The sequence below is a fragment of the Zerene cesonia genome, chromosome 18, assembly GCF_012273895.1.
Source record: "Zerene cesonia ecotype Mississippi chromosome 18, Zerene_cesonia_1.1, whole genome shotgun sequence".
Classification (NCBI taxonomy): Eukaryota; Metazoa; Arthropoda; class Insecta; order Lepidoptera; family Pieridae; genus Zerene; species Zerene cesonia.
In genome coordinates, this window is record NC_052119.1 from 1,209,626 (window position 1) to 1,235,604 (window position 25,979).

The following is a 25,979-nucleotide window of genomic DNA, read 5'->3' on the forward strand; positions in this document are numbered from 1 at the left end:
TTATTTTAGTTAGTAGAAAGTGAATAAACCACGTTTAATGATCGTAACATGTATAGGCTAATATAATTATATCCCACATCACTTTTTAACGTTACAGTGTAATCTCAATAGAGATTTGTAACAATGCTAAAGGAATTTAATTTATTTCTCGCTGAATCGCACTTAAGTGAGCGCCAAGGACGCTTATTGGAACAGTATTTTACATCGTTGAATGCAAGGACCAATTTTGTTCCCATAAATAGTTACCAGTCCAATGTTGCAAATTGCAGGGGTTCTTCCGTTTTGTTCGAGGTCTTTTTAGACCATCCCGGTCGGGTTACAACCTTTGTTGGTAAAGAGTTATGTGTAAGAGTTGTTTGGCCGTTCAGAATTGGTTTCAGTTAGATGAAACAATAATTTTGTTGATGTTTTTGTACGGGTCGATTTCACAGCTTTCTGATGATTTCCGCTTGACTCGTCGGTGAGTGAAAATTACAAATAATGTAAGAAATTTACATGAAGTGTAGGATAAACCGTAAGAGACATAATCAGCAATTAGCAATATTATTGTTCGTTTTAAAGATTTATCGTGTAAGTAGGTGCCTTGAAGTAGATGATTAAGATTTTCCACGAGGAAAAAACACTTTGATTCTCTTATTTAATACAAAGATTTTTATATGATGTGATAAAAAAACATTTTGTATCGCAAACTTGTTTCTATAAATAAACGTTTACTATCAACTAATTACTCGAACGTGTATTTAATGAATAATGCTTCTAAAAATAGGTACGTACTGTTTAGTCATGGAGGCGAAAGTTTGTTTACATTTTTTGTTGTACCTTTTTATAGAACAATCTATAAGCCGGTTATAGCCTAGATACGTTTATACGTTCTTCATATATACTGGAATGCCTTGTATGAGTCACTTGGTGTTTGTGAGATATGGGACAAAAGAGTTTTTTTGAGAGTGTTTTTTAATTGTGAATCGCTTTTGTTGTCGTTTTGAATCGTTTTGAATTTTGTCTAGTTTTTAGTGTGTTTGTTCTGTTGTTTTTAAAGGTCGTAAATATTAATATTAAGTCTGGTTGTAAAAGTGCATTGCTCCTATCAAGGTTCTTAATATTAAAAGATATAATGAAATAAGGATAAATAGTATTGTAAATAGTAAAAAAATCTCAGTGAAAATGTAACAGTCCAGTTTTTTAACAAGGATAAGTTTTTGACAAATATAACGATCACCATTTTTGTTCATTATTAATACAATTCGAATATTCTTCGTTAATAAATTCCTGCATACGTGATTTTAAATCACGGTGAAGTAACAGTGATTTTAGTTACAGTGAATCATACAGAAGTGGGTCTCGTTATCAGCACATTTATGTCGCTGTCAATGCCTTAACGTGACGTCAATAACGTTGACACAGTTCTGGCAACACAAATGGCGTTTTTTAGTGCGTTTTCGTTGTAAAAAACGATGGTCGTGAACCACTTAAGGGTTATACGAAGGAATTTGTACATTCTTGAGTGATTTATGTGCGCATGCTACAAAGATCTTTGGGTAAAAATTTAGTAGAAGCAACAGTAGACCCTGGGATCTTTTCATTCCAAATATCATCCAATCAGTGCTGAGGTTAGGTCGTAACTGGCTACATCTAGTTTATATCATAAAAATACTCATTATATCATGTTATATTTCATCTGGAATATTCGACGGTAAACGAGTGGACGTGTACCGGATAATGTCGGCCGCTTTCCATCACAGTTTTATTTCATAGCTAAGACCCCTGGCCAAGTACGTGCTAGCGATCATCGCGCAATTTAACTGGCGCTCGTAATTAGGGCTGCCACATGATAGTTATTAGGATATGTGGAAAGGTTTGTGTGGTGTTTTGCTTTGTAGAGACATATTGTATAGTAAATAATGTATGTATATTGTTCGTATGGTTTATACTGTATGTTTTTTTTAAAAAGCGATTTGTTTATTAACTTTGAATTGATAACGTTGAATTGATATACGGAATAGTTGCCAAAAAAATATAAACACTTATTAATGGTTCATTTATTTCAAAATGTATTTTTGTATTTGGTTACTAGGTTAGAAATAAGACTTAATATAAAATATTATATTATACAAATAACCACTATAAATATGATGCAATGCATGCAACGTGTTGTTGACTGTCTCCTCGGTACAGTGCTGAACGCGTGAGCGTAGAACCGAGGTGTCCTGGGTTCAATTCCCGGTGGGGACGCACAGAAAAAAATGTCTGGGTCTGGCACACTGGTTCTGGACACAGAAGGCTGTTCACCTACTTATCCATAAAGAAAATCGATCAGTAAAACAGATGTACATCATCTGCTCCATACCCCAATAGGGGACACGGGACTTCTCTTATGCAACGTGTTATTACATAATTGACGTCATAACATCTTGATTAATGCATAGATTATATTTAAGTGGCAACCCTACGCGTAATGAAGGCACGGCTCGCCTGGCAAATTGCGTATATTCAAGTGGTATTAATTTGTTGGGAGCAAGTGACCGAGGACGGTTGCGTAAGGCCATTGAACCCTTACCTAACGCTGATAAGGCGAGCGGCTATTGGTGGAGCGATGAGATTCTTTTTTTAAATATTTGGCGGATTTTTCTGTAATTTTATACTGGATGGGAATGGGATTCTGTTTTTGAATTTAAATGTGATTGTATATTATTTTGAAATTTGAAAGAAAAAAAAAATGATTTGAATTTTAAAGATGTATGTGTGTGTACATATACTACTGTTTTCGACTTTTGTATGATAAGACACTTGATAAAACTCGTTATTCGCCGAATTACAATTCTGCGAATAGATATATTCATAAATAAATTGTAATCTTTACGCTATTATAAATGACGGTGTTAATATATCTTTCTCTTTACGTTTGTTTGTTCAAAGTATCGTAAAGTATCTAGGAATTTAGTGATTTTATATTGAAATGTCTCTTTTATCGATAATCAAACGTAAATGAACTGCTTTTTAATCCTATAATAAACTAATTTTTGGTCTTTCAAATGATTTTATTATAGTTTTCACAGATGTATTACTCACACTCAGAAAAGGCGCGAAATTTTTTTTACCGTTCGAGCTTGGCGCCAATTTTTTTGCGCCGTATGTAGTGGTTATTCGTATGATTTATAAGGATAAGGTCCATGACCGCGTCTTAAGTTTCATTCGTATTGAACTACGAAAACCATACCGAGATATATTGATCGCATCGCGTAGGTTATATATTTCATAGATTTTATGTTTAAAGGAAATGTGTGTAATTAATAAGTATACTTGTTTAATTTTTAGTTTTATAGCATAGAATGCTTACAGATGACATTTTGAAAGAATAGAAATCCTTTTGATTATTTTATTGCATTTAATAATCATAATACATTTGAACGCCACCTAATCGAATGTTATAAGTAATCCTATACAAAGGATGTCTGGTAGAGATCGCTAATAAACGATAAGGCTTATTTAATTTTATAAATGTTTCTTTCTTTTCTTGTTTTCTTTTATCATCATCATTGATGTGTGTTGAATAAAGTATAATGAATTGTATTTCATGCTAAAGAAAAAAATAGAAACCAAGTGAAACAACTCCACATAGTTCACGTTAAAACTATCCCATATCGGGTCTCGAACTATCTCTGTGCCATGTTTCATCCAAATCGGTTCAACCGTTCTTGTGTAATAAATAGCGTAACTAACACAACTTTCTTTCACATAATATATAGATATACATGCGTAGTTCGACAGCCAATAACGTTAAGCGAAGTCTGGTGTCCGTTAACAAGCTCTGACCGTCTTGTTACCGCACCGTTGAATATTTACTTGTACCCCGCAGCTTCCCTTATTTATGAGAACACGGTCGAGATATTTGGGAGGGGAGAGGGGGGGGGGGTTAAATATCCTACTAATATTATAAATGCGAAAGTTTGTAAGATGTGTGTGTGTGTGTGTGTTTTTGTTGTTCTTTCACGCAAAAACTGTTGAACCGTATGCAATGAAATTTGGTACGAAGATAGCTGGACAACTGGAATAACATATAGGCAACTTTTTATTCCGATATTCTTACGGGATATGGACTTACGCGGGTAATTCTATATGGGATGCATAAATACGTGGAGACAATGTAACTGTGTAATGTGTGTGTGTGTGGCCTCGGGGTAGCGTTTGATTATGGACGTTAGATATTTAGAAACCTTTTAACCGATGTTCCCAAAAAAAGGAGGTTTTAATTTTTTCCCTGGGGTGTAAGAAAATCGCCATTTGACTCCATTTTTGAATCTCGGAGATATTTTTTAAAGAAAATTATTATCCTGAGAAGGGGTTTCTATCTTTAGAACTAATTGCATTATATAGAAATTTATTTATGTATTTTCTGAAATGTGTATTTTAGTTCAATGAAACTAAACTAAATTAATTTAGTCCAGCAACAAACTGATTTCAAATGCAAATTCATATTAGAACGATTTCAATAGTGTTACAAAATGAATGCAAAATCAACATACTGTATGTAACAAGACAGTTTGTTAATCTAAATCTAGACTAATATTATAATGCTGAAGAGTTTGTTTGTTTGTTTTAACGCACTTATCTCAGGAACTGTTAGTCCGATTTGAAAAATTATTTCAGTGTTAGATAGTCCATTTATTGAGGAAGGCTATATATAGGCTACATATGTACGACGAGCGAAGCCGGGGCGGACCTATCGTTATATTTAAATAAATGAGTTATTCAACTCGAGAAACAGATAAAACACCTTACGCTACTATTTCTTATATCCTTTATAAATAAATACTTTAAATCTTTAAAAATTATAGCGCACGACTGCCGCTCTCTCATCCGGCATCGCTTGCAATAACTTCGCAAATGATAAATAATTCAACAAAACATCGTCTCCACGCAATTTCCTGTTCTGTCAGATGTCGGACCACTGTCTATTGGATTTTGCTCCGTAAGGAGATATACTCTTTAGATCTCGCAGTTCTCCTCGCGGCTGCTTCCTTAATAAACTTGGAGATCTTATGGGTTAAAATGTGGCTAGAGATACGGTCGTACCTACGCACTCAGAGATGTAGTTTTCATCGTGTAATCATGGATGTCTTTTAGTGAATCGGTGGTCGCCCAGTGGACGAAATAATAATAATACACTTTATTTCCAATTTAAAAAATTATATATAAAAAGTAAAACAAGTAAAGATACAAACATAATGTAGAGACGAAAAGGCGGGAAATACGTTTGTAATCATACACATGATGCAATGTGTGTATGTGTGTCATATGTGCTAGTGTGTAATACTGTCTTTTATTGATTTAAGTCCTTTTGTTCATTATGACAGGAAAATCCGCTAAACCGGTTTAAAAATTAAAATTAAAGGATTAGACCTAATTAAATTTTAACAACACGGTAGGCACCAGTTTTCAAACAAAGGTAACCGAAAAAGAATTGAGAACCGACACTTTTTTTTTTAAGGCAGTTGATAGTAATAATAGAATTACACTCCTTCCTTATACATACATAAGCACAAGTCTGTCAAATACCAAACTCGTCTGCACGCGCAAGTGCGTAAAAAGTTGTCGATTCAAGCATTAATGCAAGGATTACGCATAGAGCAATTGACTTTTTTCCCAAATCATGTTCGGATTGTATCGTGAAATTAAATTAATACAATTCTTATATTTAAAATATGAAAATATCGATAGGTAACCCAAATAGAGTTGACCTAGAGACATTGAAATAGTTTCGTTATTTTAAGAACATTTATATGCGACAAAGGGAAGCGTAAATCACTCACACATCAGATATTTGTTCGCAGTTTGATTTATAAATTATGAAGATACCAGGGTCTTATAAATTCCAAATTACGTATTCTAAGGTTTGGATAAACTTGAAATGTTATTTGATATAAAACTGTATGTGATATCTATACATTGGTAAAATATTTGAAGGAATTTGTAGAGTTTATGAGTTCAAATTTATCTAATAACTAATATTTTTTACAAAAAAAAAAAAAAATCTCAGAACAAAGAGATGACATACGAATTATTTTTTACATAAGGTAGTAGTTACATTATATAGTTCTCTTACATCTTTTATACACCATCTGTAATGTACAATAATATTATAAAGCTGAAGTCTTTGTTTGTTTGAACGCGCTAATCTCAGGAACTACTGGACCTATTTCTAAAATTTCACCGGGGGATATGTACGTTATCCCTGGGTGTTATACGCTATGTATGTACCACGTGCGAAGCCGGGGCGGACCGCCAGTATGCAGCATACAACGGTCATTGAGTTATCATCCAATATTCCGTTGAAGGGTTTAAAAATTTCAAGTGACATATATCTTTACCCTTTTCAGTCGACATCCCTAGTGTGGGATTGACCTATTTTCGAGCCCTATAGCGGGGGCATAACTAAATATATCTGTGTATGCTTGAATATCGTTTAGCGAACCTTGGCGAATTCACTCAGCCGATTGTGTAATGTGCTGTATTTGATTTAAGGTTGAGTTTTGTTTGAACTGATCTGAGATTATCCTGTACATTGTGCTTTTTCAAATGGGTGTATTTAGTAAGTAAGAGCATAGACTATTTTTATACTGTGTATTAAATACTATTTTGGGTATTATTTAATAGCTCGAACTTTCAAAATAACTCTTATTCTACCCACGGTTTCAGCGTAAATGCGATTTTCTTTAAAATTTCAATCTATCATGGGATAATTGAAATGAAAAGAAGCCAAAATTATTCCTTATTACATCAGCTATCTGCAAGTACCTCTGCGAATGTTCATGGTAAGCGATCACCACCGCTTTCCATCAGGCGAACCTGTTCTCCGTTTCCCGCTTATAGCAAAAAAAGTATTAAGAAGAAAAAGAAATTAGCAGGCCTTTGCCATTTCTTTAACTGAGGCAATCGTAACATATGTATTCTGTATGAGTATATATCCAATCAACAATAAATAAAGTTTATTGGGTAATAAAGCATTAATTTAACGACTGCTTTAAGTAAGAATAGCATATTAATTTTCTCTAAGAAATGAATATAAAAAGACTAGCTGCGCCCCGCGGTTTCACCCGCGTAAGTCCGTATCCCGTAGGAATATCGGGATAAAAAGTAGCCTATATGTTATTCCAGGTGTCCAGCTGTCTACGTACCAAATATCATTGCAATCGGTTCAGTTTTTGCGTGAAAGAGCAACAAACACACACATATCCTTACAAACTTTCGCATTTGTAATATTAATAGGATTACAAAAAGCTCATTTTTTTAAACAAAACGACACATCTGAAACATAGAAATAATCGTGTTTCAGTAATTGCAGTCTGGATGCAGTAACAGATTTTCTAATTGAGTACGGAAGTGATTTCGCGGATTCCGGTGTTACCAAAATAGATTAGGGGCACATCACTATGATATATAGGTAGGTGTATGGTCGGTGTGTTACGTACCACCGCTGAGCTGTGCGGTTGGTACGAAATAGTGATGCGCTGTGCATTTTAAGTGGTGCCGATTTTCGATTTAGATACCGGTGAATGTTGGTTAGAAATATCGTTTTTAAAATGGAGTTTTTGTTTTTTTGGATATAGATTTTTTTGTTAGGAATTCAAAGTGCGGTAGTAATCTTCGTTAAATATATTTATTGAATCAATCACATTAATATAAACACTTAATAATACGGGCTCGTTTTCCGCAACTCGACGTCAAGCGCCTATTTTGCGTGAAAGAAAAGGAGGTAGCCAGTCAAAGCTGGAACCATCCCAGCTCCTCCATGAAGCTAAGCAGCTTGTGTGGGCTGCTGAAAACCTCAGGGAGGGACCTAGGACAACCCAAATGCCTTGCCCTGTACTCCGCAACCGCCGTGCATTCCATGATCACGTAGATATAAACACTTGGAAAGAATTATAAAATCGGCCAATATGTTGCTAAGCGTAAAATTCGAGAACGGCTCGACCAATTCGAAAGGCCACGGGTGAAGCCGGGAGAGTGCTAGTGTTATATATAACGCCAATAACTGACTGATAAATTGCGTTCTAAAATCCTTAATAAAAAAAAGTTCATCAAATCAATAAGTTAAATCAAATACTAAAGAACCATCACTGGAGCTCTTATCGACTTATGAATTACATATATCATGTTTTTCTATGAAATAATTTCAAATACTCAATCAATAACCCTCCTTCGCGCAGTCGGTAAATGTTTACGTGCCAGTTCGTGGGGCACGTGCGCTAACTTGATAAATAACTGACCCCAATTGCTCACAATGCGTCCTTTAGAGCTCAGATTATACGCACTTTAAATTGTATGTCACAACCATTCGATCCTCTAATCTGCAGCCAGCGAAAGTCAATGGATGCTAATTAACTATTTGTAGTTACTGAGCTACCAACTTATCTCTGAAATCAGAGGGTTATTACCGTCGCTTCAGTGTAATCTTTAGAATAATACTCCAGGTGGAAACTTTTTATACGTTACAGCATTTTTGTGCTGGCGCAAACTGCAGAAAATCCCATGGACACCGAGGAGATCCAACGCATCTATTCTGGTATGCTCAACCAACCTCGTCTCTCCACTGAATGCCTAAAGCGCGTACTACAGTACCTTGGCCATATTGCGTACAGCAACTTGACAGTCTAGAGAGGCTGACTGTTACTGGAAAAGGAGAAGGCAAGAGGCCGAGAGACCGCAGTCCAAGAAGATGGGCAGATCAGGTGACCTAACATGGACTGGCTGGACATCCCTATGAACGTAGCTTTCCATCAAGATGTAGACCGTAACAAGTGGCCTTTAAGATTATTAAGAGTTTATTTAGCACTTTACTCCATTTGATTTAGAGCGAATATATAATTAGAAAAAGAAGTTGTAAACACTTTAATGGATTTTAAAAGACTTTTAATTAATAGTTTGTTCTGTTGATAGATCTGCATTTTAGATTTTAAGATTTTCAACTTAAAAACACCGATTTCACTGGCTTTGTTATGTCTGTCGACTCTGTAGTGAAATGAATATTTTTATTTTATTAAACTAAATATAAATCTTAAAGTGTTTAATTTTTTCCTTTCGATTTTACGTTTCGAGTACAACATAGCGAGTGTACTTATCAGCAGCCTGCTTTTCAAGTCTTTTGAATTTAAAGTTTTTTACTGTTTTTATTGTAATTTCTCATAATGTCAGTTTATGAAAATGAATCCTTTGTATTTGTGTCGAAATCAGTGATTTAGAAGTCGATAGTAATTGAAAGAGTATAACATAAAAGTGACTCACAAGAACCATTTGTAATGTTGATGGAGGAAAGATAAAACCAACAGCCACTGGGAGATTTACGATCGTTGTGATTGGACGATTTCAGTGTTTTATTGTCTATAAGTCGCGCGCCCCGGCTCTTCCTGTATCGGTTGGAATTTCTGTGTATTTATTTTTTTTAATTTTTCAATAGTTATTGTTTTAATCGCGATGTATGTAAATCATTCAAACCAAAAATCATTTACATACGTTCACGATATCATTAATGTACTAAATATTTAAATAATGATAAATACATTGTTTTTGAAACTAATCTCAAGAAAGTCTCAGTCGACTATTTTTATTGCCATCCTCAAGAAAGCTTGCTAAATTTCTTTGAATTTACACAGAATCTTAGTCGATTATACACTAAATCATACTTACGAATCTGACTTTACATGTGAATATTGGTTATAACTGTCTTTATACGTGTAAATCGATTATAATTGTCGTTATATGTGTAAACCGGTTAAAATTTATGTAGCAGTTTTTGAGTTAATCACGTTCAAACGAATTAATGCATTCGGGGCTTTGTTAAAATATAGTGTTTCTAGGTCACCTCGGTTGGAGTTAGTCACTGTATAGGCAAGCTAGCCACGTAAATTACTAATCAATAGATACATTAAAATAATTTGTATTTCAAGGAAAGTTATTTTTTATGTAGGTACCTATGTAGAATCAATATTCAGACATGTGATATAACAATAGCTAGACCATTTCTCAGCAATTAATGTTTTAAAAAGAGTTAATTGCTATGCAATTTTGATGTTTTATAAATCCTAAAACAATGTTTTTTTCTGTTTGTTCATGCGGTTGTCTGTTTCTCTATTTGTATGTCTGTATACTATCAGTCATATAACATACGTGTCGCCAACCTCGTTTTGTACAAGTTGGTTAAACCGATCATCACACCGAACGATAGGTGATAAAAGCTTCCACACCATTAGACAAGGGACACTTGCGCAGGTGATCAATTATGTAGGAACAAACATCGCGACGGAGGAAGTTTGCTCGTTAGTGGAATTAGTTGCGGCCATATTGATCGGGTGATGAGTGTGGTGTATTATGTAATAGGTGATATACTGGGTGATGTATCCATGGGAGAGTTTTTTTATATACTAGGTACTCAAGTCAAGGTCAGTCTTTCAATTTGTGATTCAAGCGGAGACAAAGCTTACAAACCAAATTATATCGAGTTGTTTAATAGATGTCATTATACATATAAACCGGCCTCTTGAACCATTCTATCTATTAAAAAAAAAAAATTAAAATCTATTGCGTAGTTTTAAAGATTTAAGCATACATAGAGACACAGAAAGCTACTTTGTTTTATAAAATAAATTGACATAACTTTTTTTGATTTTATGCGTCGTAAGATTGTACGAGAACGATTTGAAGAAGCTCACAAACGTTTATTAATCTAGACTTCGTTTAGATTGTCTATATGCAGACAAATACAGACAAATAATTATACACCAGTTCGGAAAGCTTCTATAGAGCCAGTAAGGAACTGTTGATGAATGATTTTTATTATTATAGAGGGAATCTTTAGTGTTCCAGTTTATTTATGTGGGTTGAGATTGTAACACTATGTGAATTAAAATGTAAATATAAATGTTTGTCATGCGTGAATGTATGGTATGACATGAATGTATGTATGTATGTATGTATGAGAGTTTTGGTAGAATTTGGACGTATAGATAAATAGATATTTCATCGACGAATATGATTAAATGTGGGGGAGCGTTTTTGTTGTATGGTTGAGAATATACTTTTTTTTTATTTTGTCGGTAAAAATTTGTATGGAATATGTATCTTATATAATTATACTTTTTATTACTAGTTAAGATGGTTTTTTTTGTTGTTTACCAAACAGGAGCTAGCACATAATGCACGAAAAACATATAAATGAAAAGAATCTAAGAAAAAAATATAATATATATCACACGTATTATTATATTCATAAATTTCAATATAATGTGAGCCACTTTGCCCAATACATCAGCTCTGGAAGACACAATTCTATTTCCATACTAAATACATTTTAAATGCCCTCACATACAGGGTGCTCTCACGGCGGAATAGGGAAATAGTTTTTTTTTGCGTAGTGGCTTTGTTTGCGGCTGGCATTCGCGGTACGCGGCCGGCCCTCGGCATTCAGTGGACCGCGATATATGGGTGTATTTAGAGGTCCGAAGAATTTACTGGAACCTTCTATTGGCACATGAATACTTATTGTCTAGAGAATATTGGTATGCGTGGGAACTTGTAGAAAATGTATTGAAAAAAGTACTGTAGAAAATGTATTGTAATTGATATATGAAGAGAAACACTTAGTGTCAGTTTTTTCTATTATACGATATAAACTTATCGTATATTTGATTATGTGTCGACTTTCCATGTACTGTATGATTTTGTCTGTATATTATCTAAAGTAAACCAAATAATCACTCCATGTACATTCTAGAGGTATATTTCTTAGGTTTTATTGATATTTATACAGATAAAGATTTAGACAATAAAATAAAAATAGTGTATAGTTACAAAACAGACACCCTGTATACATTATTGGTAATAACTGGGCGCGTAGCAAATGTTTTGTTTTAATAGAAATGCATCATTGAACGAAATAGTTTTGACATATAATTGCGTAGTTGTTTATGAGCGAATGGTTTTCGGCGAGCCATAAAATTGAAATAAGCAATAACCATTATGAGCGCTTCCTTTATTAACATTGTTTATGGTGTGAGCGATCGGGGGTAGCTATCACCGGAGTAGAACTCATCAGTGTCGGCATATCCTGTGTGCGTTTTGTTAATGGCTTTATGGGTCCATACGTTTAAGTGTTAGGTTAAGTGTGGGATTTTTCGAAAAATATAAAGAATGAAGAAAAAAATATCGTAGGCGAAATTCGAAACCACAAGAAGGACAAACAAACACAATTTCGTATTTACATTATCACTAGCTGTTCACCGCGACATTATCTGCGGTCCATATAGCCTATGTCACTCGGTAAATATGCAGCTATCTAATAGAGACAAAATTTTCGAAATCGATCCGGTAGTTTTGTTTGAAAACATGACGTTTCCTCTTCATCACATCAGTTTAAATTAGTAATTCCCATACATAAATAACGCACAGAGCATCAAAAACAACCCCAACCGCTTATAAACATCAACAAGCCTTCCTTGAATAGAATTCATTAGAATTAAGCGTTGAATGCAGCCCGGTAAGCCGACACAATTTAATTGTCTGCCGGAGGTAATAAAGGGCGCAGCGTGCCTCCCACGTGACGTGTATCGATCGCGCCCTGCGCCCTGCACCCTGCGCCCCGCGTCCCGCGCCCTGCGCCTTGCGCCCTGCGCCCTGGGAGCACTGCGTTTTAGGGCAGTTTCGGCTTACGTAATAATGTAGGGTTGCTGCATTATTTGCGTAGCCTAGTTTTAAAGTTTGATGTCTCTCTCTCTCTCTGTGTTGATATTATGTTGTGGAAGTTGATTTATTTGTCAATGTTGTAGTTTTTTTTTGTTTTTTTTTTTTTTAATGTGGCAATGCTGAACTCAATCGAAATTGTTTTCGATTTTTACGGAATACCACATAAACATAATAATAACACGTAAGTGTCACGCCTGTTTCTGTAAGTTAATATTTCTATGCCACAGACAAATAGGGCTGCTACTAGTTTAAAGCAGGGTTAATGTGAGGAAATAGCTGTTATATAACATTGCTCTGGGTTAGGATTGTTCATCCATACTTGTAATGCTGTGCAGGGCTGGTGCAAGGGAGCTGTTTGCGTGCGAAAGTTTCTAGGGTTGCCAACTTTGTGTTTTAACATGTGTTACATAGAGCTTGGGTAGCTTTTTCATATGCATGGTTCGGTTTAAGCGTTAGATAGTTTTTCATTACTTTTTTATTTAATTATAATTTTTTATACATAAATAATTATTAGTTCAATTATTGTTTTTCGTAGCGAACATTTGCTTTTCTTTTATTCTCAAAGTTATGGAATTAACTCTTGTTGTATTTATTATTTTATAATATGTATATGAATATATTATTGGAATAAGTACTATAAACGTACCTACTACAGGAAATGAATACCCATTTCATACCGACATCCTGGAAAGTGATATTATTTTGTACTAATTGACGTATAATTTATTAATTAATCATAAAGGCGCTCAAATATGATTTGTAACCCGATCTCTGGGTCCGGGGTCTGACATTTATCGTATTAACCTTTCGTAACCTTACTGGAATTTGAAGAGGGCTGGTGTCCCGTATCCCTTAACTTGTATGTTTGTATCCTGATCCTAACCTATACCATACAATACTCATTACCATAATGGGTTGTTATTGTTTTCGTTTTTAATTACATATATTGTAGTGTCCATTTTTTTTGCTTTTGTAATGAAAATTATTGAGAAAAAACATGGTACATGATTATCGCATCTTATTTTTTAACTAGCTTTCGCCTGCGACTTCGCACCCGTTAAATTCCCAGTAGTTTAATAGATATATATAATTTACTATTCGCTCGTCCGGTTCCGCAGAAGTATAAATATTCTCCTAATATTGTAAATGCGAAAGTTTGTAAGGATGTGTGTGCGTTTGTTGCTCTTTCACGCAAACACTGCTGTACTGATTAAAATTTGGTACGTAGATAGCTGGACAACTGGAATAACATAGGCAACTTTTTATCCCGATATTCCTACAGGATATGGACTTACGTGGGTGAAACCGCGAGGCGCAGCTAGTAATATATAAACTCGTGAATTATTATATTATCACCGATTCTTCATACCTATAATTCATACCTATACAAAGTTTGAACTAAATATATACGTTAAAAGTGTGTTAAAATCGAGTCAAAATCAGTCTGTTACATACATACATATGAGTGAAGCTAATAAAGCATATTAATACAGAACAATTTTCACGTTTGACTCATAAACAGTCTTACAACCCGTCACAAAGCGCACACGCCCAAAGTCCCATAGACCCGCCTATAAATTGCAAGGTTTTCCCAATACATTTTTAACCCTCCATCTTAAATATTTAACAGTTTCTCCTTCCATTAGCGTGTTTATGCGTGTTCCCTTAATGTGCCCTATTGAGAATTATGTTTGAATGGGGATTTGGGACCGTGTGCTTGACGATTTCGTGTAATTGTTCAAATACTTCTGAGAAACCAGTCGGTTGACCTCTGCGTTGTATGCTAGACAGTATATATTGAAGGTCAAGTTAATTCAGACGAATATCCCATTACTGAGGTGTGATCGGATCATACTTGATGACTGTTTTAAGGTAAAATCAAATACTCGTTACATTAAGGGAATGTTATGTGTTTGGGTTCTTATCGGAATTGAATTAAATAATACTAATGTGTTAGCACTCTGGAGTGATGATCGTTTCGTATAAGAGCCAATGTCAGTTACACGTATATGTGTGTCTCATGTGTCAGTATCAGTGTTGTCTGTGTCCGTGTCTAAGGCCCTTGTGTCAGGGTCACATGTGTCTGTATCTAGTACATCCGTGTCTCTGGTATCAATGAAACGGGTGTCCGCGTCTCGTGTCTGAGACCCTTGTGTCAGGGACCGTTGTGACATGGTAGTATTTTTGTAAACGTACACATTAAAGAGTTTTTGATTTGATATGATTGGATTGGATACAAACTTATCAGATTGTTCCACACAGTATGTATCTCCTCATACAGTTCTCCTCTAACTGAAGTTCCTGCTCCCACCCGGTCGAGCGCCCGACCGAGTACGGCCCCTCCGGCCCCCTCCATTCATGCAATAGCCCAAGCCGAGGTACGTGGTCCCCGGCATGGGGGGACGCCCTTGAGCCTGTCGCTACCACAATTAACCTTCAGTTCACAAACGCATCCGAGCTAAGACGTAGTATCCTAAGATGTAGTAGCCCTTCGAGAATCACCACAAAAAAAAAGAAAAAAAAAACCTAAAAAACCACCCACATCTACAACTATACAATCCATACAATCCCCCCCACACTCACACACACACAACACGAACAATAATAGCGCAATTTAAAATCACAATTTCGTCACCAGCGAGCGTCGTGTCGACGCACACGGCTATCAATATTTCACTTCCCATAGCTATTTACCTACGTGACCTCCCGTAATGGGAATCAATCGCACCCAGCTACCCTCACGTAACGTATGAAATACATTTCTTTGTTTCAGGTAAGTGAAATTATGAGCGGTACACGGCACGACTGTTGCCTCATGTGATACAGAGTGGTATGTACCTAGGTATATTCACGGGGGCTTTTTTTAATTGATTTGTTTTGGATTCGAGTGTGTTAAAATTAAAGTGATATGAGTTTAAATAATATGGGAATCGCATTTTATGCAGCGCAGTTTTGGATTTATAAGTTTAATGTGATTGTTGCATATATTCTCTAAACTTGAAAAAATTGCGTTATTTGAAATAGTGCATACCTCAACCTGTATTGAATTGAATCGGATGGACTTACGTAAGTACATTTAATATCTCGCTTGTATATATGAAGCCTTCAATTACTTTCTTGTCTTAAAAAATTTAAGAGATTTTTAATTTTAATAAATCTATTTCAGGAGGTATCGAATGTAACTAAATACATAATCATACTTAACAAAATTTCATTAATATAAAGCTATGTCTCCACCGCCACGTGTATAAAACGATTCGATAATAATATCGCAAATATCTATAAATAATTTAAAGCGCGAATCCACTCGAAACCGTGATACCATCAATCTTCACTTTACGGAAATTATAAAAAGCGATTCGTAAACCCGCCGCGTGCGGTACATTCCACTCCGGTTCCATTTGGGGTGGAACAGACCGCGCAAACAGAACGTGTCCGTACTCTGTGTGCGACCGCCTATGGTATAGTGGTTAACGTGTGGACGTATAGCCGTGTCTTGTATTCGATTCTCCGTGATTAAACAAAAAAAAGATATCGTCCGTTAAGAAAATCGATCAGTGAAACTAATAATATAATGATAATACATAGTCCGTAAAGAGAATCGATCATTGATTCTAATAGTATAAAAATATGTATTGAATTTTCCCCATACCTCGCAAGGGGACACGGGATTTTACTCTGTATGCACTGGCGTCGTTCTCCGTCGAGATATTTACTAAGCATTTGTTGTACACGCTCGATCATAATAATTCCAAGTCGTTCCGGCGATAGGAAAATTGGAAACGCTTTTAAGATTTCATTTCGGAAGTGCAGTTTGTCATATCCAATATTGCTGAGTGTGACGGACCAGTCGCTCGCTTTGTTCGCTGCGATTAATCGAGTGAATGGAGTAAGGTTATGTATTGTGGAAGATAAAACAACGACGACCGAAATAACGTTTGATCTTAATGTCGTCTATGCGATATAATACTCTGCTTTAAGACGTTTAAACTAAGATATGAAATATTTGGAACGCATATATATGACATTTTTTAGTTTAATCGCAATATTTTTATTTCAGATTATTAAGAGAACAGAATTATCTAAATCTCGTTAAATAGTCCACGATACACACATAAGACGTGTAACATTAAAAACTATCATCTAAACGTACCGACGCAAATTCACCGCGGCCGCGTTTCGCAGTCAAGACTAAATAAATCCCCTCGCGAGCCGCGCCCTTACAATAAAAAATATCTCTTTAACGCAACGCTGAATAAAATTAGTACTTATCCCACTCGGAATCTTTCCTTGCCACGATGACGGCTCCATTTATTTCGAGTCGAAAATGGAACAATTTTTTTTTATTTTTTTATTCCGCTCGCATATTCCGCGAACCGCCGCGGAGGGTTGAAAGAGTTAATGGCGAGGCTGTTGATGTGGATTACTTAAGGAAACTAAATTCAGCGGCCGGAATTATATCTCGCTTATAAACGCGGTAGTTAAACGCTGGGAGTTATTTAAGTTTTAGTGGCGTTTAGGCGTATTTTGATAGCTGTTGATTATATGAAGTTTGATAAGATTTTTAGTATATTAGTTGATTCGGCAAACGGTGTTTTGCCTCGCTCTTATCGTTTAGGGGTATGAAAAATAGACGTTAGCCGATTCTCAGACCTGCCCGATGTGCACATGAAATTTCATGAGAATCGCTCCAGCCGTTTCGTAGGAGTATGATAATTAACATAGTGACACGAGAATTTTATATTAATTCAATGATTTCAATGATTCTATCTTCATTCGAAAGCTGATGTTTTCCGTTTAAAATGAAGCAGCTTTGACAATTTGAAGACGTTTTAGTTATTAAAATCAAAAAAATCCATTAATTTATACCAAAGTTACTTTGCAGCGATTTATTATTGACTTTTGCCCGTAGTTTCGCTCGCGTTAAATTCGTAGTAGTATAATAGATGTTATTATACATATAAACCTTCCACTTGAATCATTCTATTAATTAAAAAAAAAAACCATTAAAATCGATTGCGTAGTTTGAAAAATATACATAGGGACATAGTGACAGACATAGAAAGCGACTTTGTTTTATACTATGTAGTGATTATATAAGATCTATTTAAGGCCATTTAAGAGGTAAATTTCCAATTTTCATGAATGACTTTTCTTATCAATGAAATTTAGCGTAATATGAAATTTCCCTGTTACATATAGAAAGGTGATTCGCAGAACTGTCGATGATATTTGACAGTTTTTTTTTTTTCATTTATTTTATCGATACGTTATTTGGAAAATGTGCTTTTTAAAATTAAATTTTTAAATTCTTTCACGAGATCACGAGTAAGAGACAAATCATTGTTTATTTCTGTTGGTAAATTGGTAAATGGAAATATTAAGTTATCCGATATCGGTCGAAAAATAATGCTCTATGGAAATAATGGAATGGCAGGACGTACAGACGGGCAGAAAATTGCCATCAAATAATGTGATACTTTTATAAGTTTAATTGAATTGAAATAATACACACAATGATTTTTCATTTCCTAAAACCAAGTTTGATTAAAACACAAGCTATTAAAATTTTAATTCTTTTAAAAGCGTTCAAGTTTAATGTTATTCTTGGTTTTCTTTTTATTAAAAAAAAGCAAAAAATAAACCTCTGACCTTTACACAAAATATGATACAGAGTTCATATTACAAAATGAAAAACGCGAAATAAGCTAGCCCCATTCACTTGGTACAGATTTAATGAAATATAGTTGAAAAGTTTTCCTTTTAGTCCGGGGTAATGCCGTTTTCCCCCGTTCAATCACAGCACATCACGGCTACCTTGTGCCTGCTCCGTTGCATTTTCGTAAATTGTGCCCGCCATTTTGTGTGTCATTAAATAAGAAAAAAAAGCAAGATGGCGCCGGCGACGTAGCAGAAAACGGACGCTTCGTTATGAAGGAACTGTTGTTTTGTGGTGTTTGTAAAGTTGTTTGTGCGTATATTTCTTTACAGTTTTTAATGGTTTTTATTTTGAATGTTACAGCTATGTTTTAATGAACTTAATGTGTTTAATTAAATTTAAAATTCATTCTGAAAACAAAATATATATTAGTCTATAATAATTCAATGCAAAAATAATTAAACAGTTCATCACGTTTTATAGATGACTAGCTGCGCCCCACGGTATCACCCGCGTAAGTCCGTATCCCGTAGGAATATCGGGATAAAAAGATGCCTGTATATTATTCCAGTTGTCCAGCTATCTACGTACCAAATTTCATTGCAATCAGTTGAGTAGTTTTTGCGTGAAAGAGCAACGAACACACACATTTATAATATAAGTAGGATTAGTAGGATAGGATATGTGTTACAGCTTGTTGCGAAGAGACAAATATGGTTTTGTTTTATTTATTTACCAAAATTCTGTATGGCACCTGCCAAAATATCGCGAAACTTTCGCAGTAGCGTTCGTATGCGCTACAGGTAAACGTAGAAATGATGAAAGTCCCTCTCCCTTTAGTTTTATTACTTACGAGCTTAACCTAATTCCTCATGTGGTAAGGGACCTCTCACATATGGCAGGATTATGATATTTGTAACTCAAAATGTTGAAGTAAATTCGAGGCGACTAGGAAGAATTAAACTATTTCGTAGGCGTTCATTTTATTTGGCCACATTTGGCGGGCTCTAGCGTCGCGTTCAGAAAGGCACTAACCGGCCTATGCGGAGGTTATATTGTCTTCCATCTAGTGCGGGGGCTGGCCGCTCGGTTCACGTGGCTTGGTTTATTTTTAGTAACTCTTGACTAGGAGTGTGGTGGCGTGAAAATTCTGTTTGGATCTGATAGATGGAGGGAATAGACTTGTGTGTGGAATAATGACTGGTTTCTGACGATTTAATGACAATCGTATGGTTATAATCTTGAATAAGGTCAGTTATTTGTACGTTTTCAACTGACGTCGAAAAAGAAAGGAGGTTTTCACTTCTATTGTATTTTTTTTTTTTTTTGTTTTGTCTTCAGAACTTTCTGTGTTAACCGATTTCGATTTTTCGTTTTTTATTTGAAAGCTGGTATCTCCCGCGTGATCCTATTTAAACTTCGTCAATTTCTGGCAATTTGAAAGCGTTTAGTTTAGTTTTTGTTGAAAGTAATTATTGATCTATCGATCTATATGTTTATACACTCATATGCGAATATATTTGTTAAAATTGATGGTGCATTGTTATATCAAACTGTCGATTCAAAAGTGCGCATCCATCGCGTTTCGTTGAGTTTGAAAATACATCATCGTCAACACTATTTCGTTACCGCTGCAACGCATAAGAGAATCACGCAGCTCATAAGAGAATTACGCACCTTATACAAGAATCACGCAGTTCATACAAGAATCACGCACTAAGTGCACCCAGCAGCATCCAACGGAGCACGAGAACTCAGTATCTCAAACCAAATCGCCAGCCAGCTCTCACACCGCAGGCAACTGCCTAAAGCAATTTGGCGTTAGCGCAGCATCTGTCATATCGCGGCGCGCGGCAATTACTCATCCACCTGTGCCCAGCTCATTGGGGCTTTCGGCACCACGATCCGCTTATATACGGTGTGATTCGGGACTACGTGTTGTATGTTCGTCCTCACCAATATTATAAATGGGAGACCCGTTTCCTTTTCCTCACCCAGTTCATTCCATCTTTCCAGTCGTCAATCCTCTCCCTTACCCCATTAAAGGAGGCAGCGCATCCGCAGAGTCACTGCTTCTTAATCTCGTATGTTCGTGGGCGGTGATCGCTTACCATCAGGCGACCACCAGCTCAGTTGCCCGCTTTGACATAAAAAAAATCTTAATAACTGTTTCGCGAAGTATTTTTATCTGTTAAATGGATTATTCATTACTGTTATAAAGTTGGTTATTATTGTATCCAAATGTGTTTAATGCATAAGTAACTTACTTGTTCCTATATAAATAATATAATATTAAATATCCATTTCGCTTAAATAAACTTTACCTAAATGATAGAATACAAACTTAATTTCATTCGGTTTTCTTCGACACCGAATAAAAATGTGAATTATTTAATACATAATCAAAACTGATATTAAAACATGAATTTAAACCTACATATCTGAATGTAGTTATATAAAATTGCCAACAAACCAAGGATGAATTCTCGATAAACTCTATCCGCTAACTGCGCAACGGTAAAACCGGGCGTGTTATAAAATTTATCTCGCGGAGGAAATAAGCTGGAGGTTGTCAAGACTAGATCCCTGGCCTCTAATGTAGGAAAATTACGACTCTTATGCAACGGTACCTAAAGTGCCTAGGCGGAATCGCTTCGCAAACTTTTTGTGATTTTTTTGAAATTCGTTTTTGAGAGTTTTTGAATTCGAATCTAGTTGTATGTTTGTAATGGGTGCGGATCTATTAATTGAATGTGTAGATTTCTTAAGATGATCATTCATTGTATGTATGTAATGCGGATAGTAGTTATATTAAAATAAATAAAAATCAACCCTTTTTTAATGGATTATTCAACATTGTATAAAAAACGTCAATCGTAAAATAATGTGTAATAAATGACGCAAAAAAAGATGAGTTAATTATGAATTTCAGGAAAAAAACCCCTCGTAGAAATTAAGAAACTGGTTGATCACCAGATACACCAAGAAAATCTTCAAACCCAGCTACGTATCTCGTGCGCCTGCAAACCTCAAATTTAATACCAAACGAGGTACGATAAGTTATACCCGAGCGCCGCACCGCTCGACATATTACTGGGGGGATTCAATTTGCGACGTTGCTTGCTGACTGATCGTCTTACTGAGAGATAGTTGACGGTGTGATTGGGGTATCGGTAGTTTGGAAATACTAGTTGTGAATCGCGGTTGCACCCGCACTGTAGCCACTTAGATATCTAGACTATTCTACACTGAACAGTTTTCTTAATTTGAAACGAAAATCGTTAAGTTTTATTAGCATTAACTAATCTTACTACAAAGAGAGCTTTATTTATAATTAGAGTATCACTAATTAAACAATACACTGGCTTTGCGCCGCGGTTTTTTTCTTTTTGTTGTTCGCAGCGTGACATATAGCTTATGCTTTCTGCGGTAACCAATAAAATTACGCGAATTTTCTAAGAACTTATTTTAGATCCAAAGTGTTCCTAAGATTAACTGGTTCAAATAGAAAAAATTAGTATATGCTTATAGTACATTTTCAATTACATTCTGTAATCAATTTTGCGATAATTATATTAATTATGTTATATATTAATAAATATATAATTATTAACCAGATGTGGTCTTTAGTTAAATTATATAATTATGAATGTTATTTGAGCATTATGCAGATAAACAATATTAGTGTTATATATTCAGTTAGTTTGGTTTATTTATTTATCTTCACAAACAGACCTCTATTAGTTCAATTGTCCTAAAACTTTAATCAAATAGCATTAAAGCATTATGCCGTAATGTTTACATCCACACCAGTTTCCGAAATGCAACCCTTACCCTTTGCTACCCTCGTGTCTCGATAAACGGGTTGGTACATTAAATTTTCATTTGAAGGCAAATCTTGGATTTCACACGCCCTCACACATCTAACCCTTTTCTTCATTTAGCTGCAGTTGTGGGTAGATATGTGGGACTTTGGTAGATGGTGCGTCCAGTTGGTATTTCAATCCAGTGGTACTTTATTGCAGCCCTGTCACTAGGATATGTACATAGTTTTCTTATGTAGGTAGACTCAGTGTAAGAAAAAGTTAGACAATTTCGTTGATTCTATCATTCAATTGTGTTTTTTTAGTTTCAAACTGTATTTATATGTATCAATCGCCGGGCTGGAATAATTTAAATCGGATGTTAGTTTATTGTTCCGGCAGCTGTCATTATTTTAGACATAGCTAAGCTAGCCGCACCAAGTCAGCTCATACCCTGTCTCTATACCAAATTTCATCAAAATCCGTTCTGTAGTTTCAACACGACTGACGGACAAATAAACAAACTTTATAATGTTAGTGTGAAGTGTGATGTGTGATATATGTTGTAAATATGAAACTCTGATTTAAACATATCTATTTAGAATATAAACGCTTATATGCGATAGAGTTTGTATTATGTAAATATTTGACTTCCATAGTAAAGACCCGTTAGTTTATAATCTTTTAAATGTACGATTACCGGTTTGGGCGGTTCTTTCTTTGTTGTTGACAAAGAGAATTGATATCAGTCAAATAGTTATAACTAAATAAAAGATTTTCTCATTTAAGTGTTGTATATTTTATGAATAGCGAAGGATGTTTGCTGAAGATATAGTTTAAGGTCAATACACAATAAATTACGACACTATAAGGTCATGATTTATTAAAAAAAACTGCGTATTACATAAATATGTTATAAAATTCTCGTATCGTAACGTTCGCACCCAGTTCCTGGATAGGGATAGCGAGGATTATATGGTCCCATGCGTATGCGCTGGTTAAGAGCATGTGAGACAATTTAGTTAATTCTATCATTTGAGCGTGTTTTAATATTACTTATATAGTACATTATATCAGATCATTTTGTATTCAAAACATTTATAGATATTATAATATACAGATACAATATTTTGTATGGTATGCAATGGACCGTTTGAGAAATTATTCCATTAAATATCTCCGGTCAATCCGAAACCGTATATAAATAACTTCTGACACGTCGATTAGCCCCCGGATGTTTTGCAGATATTCCGCTGGAAACTAATTCGGCTAAGTTCGGTGAAGTTCGGCAACTCTCGGGGGTTTTGAAATAATTACATCCCACATACTTTGAAAAGTTTATACTGATTACGGCGATGCGATGCTCGCTGTTAGACAACGCTGAAGTGCGGCTGGCTTAATCAACGTTTGTTTTAAGTGGACGTTTAGTTCTACGAAATTATTACTGGGAATTGTAATTTGTGTAGTCTTTCTTGTCTGTCTCTTTTCTCTTTATTGTTCAAGGGATTTTGTAGCGACCACGGCGTTCCGTACATTTCAATATTAATTAATGAACAGTCATATATATGCATACAAATACAGATTAAAACATTACAATAATTTTTTGTAAGCCAATGTCGGTAAGTCTGACCAGCACCCGCCGTCTGTCTGTTGTTAATTAGTAAAAGGTTTTGTTTGGTGTGATTGGATGCAAATTAAATTTATTATTAACTAGCTGTTTCACCCCGCGGTTTCATCCGCGTAAGTCCGTATCCCGTAGAAATATCGGGATAAAAAGTTACCTATATGCTATTCCAGTTGTCCAGCTGTCTACGTACCAAATTTTATTGCAATCGGTTCAGTAGTTTTTGCATGAAAGAGTAACAAACACACACATTTCCTTACAAGATTTCGCATTTATAATATTAGTATGATGATATAAAGAATGGATTTATTGCAATAAATAAATGTTTGTAGATAACATTTATAATTAAAGTCTAAACTAATAAAGTTGATATAAACATATAACAGGGAAAGAAAGTTCCATCAAAAAAAAGAAGCCAAGGATATTTGAGATTGAGTACGATATAATTCAATAATATTCGTATGAGATATTAATTGTTCTCTGATTGAAATATATACATCCATCGTATGTTTATTAGTTAATTGCTTTTGTAGTAATTTGATAATAAAATACCTTTCTGCATTTATGAAAAATACGTATTTACCGATTCTCAAATCTACTGCATATGTACAGAAAATTAAATATAAATCGGTTCAGCAATTTCGGAGTTTTAATGCGAGAGTTTTTTATAGCAAAGGATGATACAGTCACATACAGATTTTCAATTCAGTGGTCCACGAATAGTGTCCAATTATGCCATTATCATGGACGTGACCAGGCGGCTGGTTTTAGGGGTTAAACGAAATGTATGTAAATATAATGTAAATATTAAATGTTTTATAGTAGTTAGTAGCGTATAGTTAGTGGTCTATCTCATTTTCTACTTATTTCTCTTGATTTAGCCCATCCCGTTCTACTACTCGAGAAAGGACTACCAAAATTCTTTGCTTGAGCTCATTACGTGCTTATTTTATGCACGTGTAGTCGCTTCACTGTATTAAACTCCCAAAACTGAAATCTGGCTACGCTACGCCCGTGGCCACGAGTTTAAGAGGAAAAGGTTCAAGTATTCATTGGAAAAATACGTAATACGTTTACAACCGCCGTACGGCGCACATGGAAAACTTCTCAAGTTCCGTAGATGTTTGGCGGTGAACTAATTTCGCCGGAGTCAGTATTCGGCCCTCGGCTTTCCGAATAATTACTTACTTGTACATACTTTACGGGTGTACTGGTACGCCTGCGGTTCGGCCCGTCTTTACGTTTCTCGCACAGCGCCTGAAATGCTGTTTACTTGTTTATAGTAATCTTATTACGTTGCTGCGTTGAAATTGATGGAACATGGTTCTCTTAAGTTATGTTATATTCTTTTTAATTGTTATTATTTTTTGTATGTTTTGATGTACATAGCTGACAAAGCTGATAAGACCTTACTTCATAGGATCATTTCTATAGTAAGCTCTTCACGAGAACTCTTACTTTGTTTAGTTTAACTATAAGTAGTTAAACAACAACTACAATCGACTTTTTTCAAGTTTATGGAGCATCTCCACAGACTATCAAACTTTTGTTTTTTTTTACCGTTATTTTTTCTATGTTTACTTCCACTTAATAAATACTTTTCGGACGTGATCACGTGTCACTAACATTATCAGTGTTTGATGGAAACGCTTATAAATCGCAATCGACCGATGCACCAACCAACTGGGCCATAAAAACCTTATCACGCCTCCGACGTAGTTACGGGTGAAAATTGGTTTCGATAAACGGTAATTTTTCGTTGCTTTTCGATGTTATATCGGCGGTTTGAAGCGTATTGATTTTTTTGTGGAGACAGTGCGAAGAATAGAAGAAAAAAATCGATCGTAAAAATGAGAGACGTAGGTTCGAGCTACGCCTCGAATTGGTTTGAAATTTTATTGTGACAAACCACGAAGAAAATGTATTTATTTCTACTGTATGCCTGATCATTGTTTGTTCTAATCTTAATATAAGTCGTATTTTTGATATAAAAAAGATACAGAAACTAATGGTTTTAGTAAATATATAATTAACGTTAGTCGAGTCCTATTGTAGAATGCTCAGCTTACATACGTAATACTATCTGTCGCCCGCAGCTGCGTCCGTGTGGTTTAAGTAAATTTTGATCGTTCAAACTTTCATCCCCTATTTGGCGGTA

At 35.2% G+C, this 25,979-nt stretch overlaps 1 protein-coding gene and 1 non-coding gene across 3 annotated transcripts in view; both read left to right on the top strand.

The window, feature by feature from the left end:
* The window catches only part of LOC119833919 (max dimerization protein 4-like), a 239,972-nt gene that overhangs the window by 65,882 nt on the left and 148,111 nt on the right, over positions 1–25,979 (top strand). The gene's annotated exons all lie outside the window — the stretch shown is intronic.
* On the top strand, positions 25,225–25,304 carry LOC119834147. The gene has a single exon (XR_005287992.1). It is a non-coding gene; the product is annotated as a small nucleolar RNA U3 (small nucleolar RNA).